Source organism: Charadrius vociferus, unplaced genomic scaffold (assembly GCF_000708025.1).
Source record: "Charadrius vociferus isolate BGI_N301 unplaced genomic scaffold, ASM70802v2 scaffold549, whole genome shotgun sequence".
Taxonomy (NCBI): domain Eukaryota; kingdom Metazoa; phylum Chordata; class Aves; order Charadriiformes; family Charadriidae; genus Charadrius; species Charadrius vociferus.
Genome location: NW_009650103.1, coordinates 2,937,599 through 2,939,868, shown reverse-complemented (window position 1 = coordinate 2,939,868; position 2,270 = coordinate 2,937,599).

The window sequence follows — 2,270 nt, the reverse complement described above, 5'->3', positions numbered from 1 at the left end:
GTATCTCAGCCTGAACAAAATACAGAAAAGTACAAATCACTGATTTGTTTGGTTTTTTTTTTTAAAACTCTACAAACAAGGACTACCTTCTTTGAGAAGTTACTGTACAGTCACGGAAAATTATTTCTGCATTGGAAAAGTCTATAGTTTTGAGAATGCAAATTTCACTTCTGTGCAACCAATATGGATTCGGTATGACGCCTAAACAACCGGCCTATTTCTAAATTCTAGAGGTAACTCGTCTTTACAAATCCCAAGCAAGCTAATACTGAAGAGCCGAACACAAAAAATTCTCTTGGTGTTTCCAACCTTCTGCCACTAACTGAATACAATGATGAAAGAAAACCCACCAGCCAGACTCGAGTCTGAAGACTAATGAAATAAATCCTTAAAGAGACTGTTAAATTACTTTCCAATTTTCTGAAAGCCTTTTGGTCAAATTCCTGCACATTGCAATCGGGGTTAGGAGAATGAAGCTCTTGTCATGAAGTTATTACAGCTAATTACAGGTGAAGCTTTCTAAGAGCACGACTAAACACAGAATAGCACATCTTTAAAGCATATTAGTTCTTTGAGGGGATGAAGTGTCACGACAACAAAAGTACACATGAAATAAAAAAATCAGTTAATGATTTTTATTAAATTTCAGTGTTTCATAAAATAAATATGGTATATAATATCAAACAGTGAGAAATAAAGCACAAGCATGGAAAGCATGGTAACAAAAGTTACACTCATGACGGTGTTTAATACTTAGCACTTTAGAAACCATAAAGCCTTTAATTATTTACAAGCAGCAAACTATCTAACATAATTTACAAAGTTGCAGCAGCCTAGTCGAGGAGTACTGGAAGGGGAAAAAAATGGAGAGACCGCAATGGAAGACCTTCACTTTGCTCTATCTAGTTAGCACTTTATTACGTACCCTATTTTCCCCTTATGTACATAACTCTTTGTAACGTCCATTATTCTCAAAGTTTAATAATTACACTGTACTGTACTTTAGAGCTCAGTTCATCTCTCGTATGGTGTAGTGCCTTTTGCATTTAAGAGACACATATTCAAGTAACACTTCAAATAAAAGTAAACATGTGCAAACCAAAGTTATAAGCCTACATGACCCTCGGGTAGTCGTGTCAGACCGGATGTAGTGGGCGCACGTTAGCAGATTAAATTAGGCAATAGCTACAGAAACCTACTCGGAAGTCTAGCCGGGGCCAAAAATGGGAAATGGGAATATTAAAAAAATGGAACTGAACTGCAAATATACCCTGTTACCACAGACAAAAATTTAATCTGCTGAAACACAAAGACTTTTAAGGTCATAACTCAAGATTTAATATTTCAACATGAAAAGAAATCCAAGCCATTCGACTTATTTGGGCTTTTGAAACAAATGCAAATGTCTCTGTTTAAAAATTGCTTTTAAATGAGAAAAACAAATCAATATATATTAATATATCACCCAAAATAAAAAACATAACACACTCTTCATTTTAGAGCATGCTGCTCATTCAGAATAAAGACAGGACCAAGAAAGTAGAATTACATTTCATGATGTAATAAAAACATTAAAATTTGTGATCATTAAGTGCACCATTGTACAGGAGTAGCGTGCTCAGAGTGGAAATGTTCTATACCTACCAGAATCCATCTTTATTAAAGCAAACAAATCTTTAGGACACTACCTGAAACTGAAATCAGTAATAACTGTGCTCCATTCAGCTTGCCTTAAGTTTCAGTCAGGCACATTCCAGCTAGTAGCACCTGTATGCCTCTTCATGATTGTATTCCAGGAATCTTTAAATTTACGAACACCTTTTTTTTTTTTAAAAAAAAAAAAAAAGACTGGCTTTTGCAATCCTTGCAATGCTTATCCTAAACAGATACTGCAAGTAAACTCTGTTCTGAGCAGCACAAGTTGGGGCTTTTTTCAGAAATCTGAGAGCTGGACTTACGTTGGCAGTAGATACAGTACAACAATTTGATGTACTAAACAGTTCCTCAAAAAAGTCTGAAAGGAAGATTTCCCTAAAGACTGTTTAAAAAACCAAACCAAACCCAAAACACTTCACCCAAGATCTGTTCAATCCTTCTACTGAAGTTCGGAGCTTGCCAACTTTTAAGAATGACAGGAAAAAGGAGGGAATGAGGCGGAGAGGAAACATAACTAAATTCTTCCCAATTTGTACCGATGAAAAGCTTCAAGTAAAAGGAAATCCACTTGTTAAAGATCTTGCTACATGCACAGTCCCTCATCAGTTGAAAGC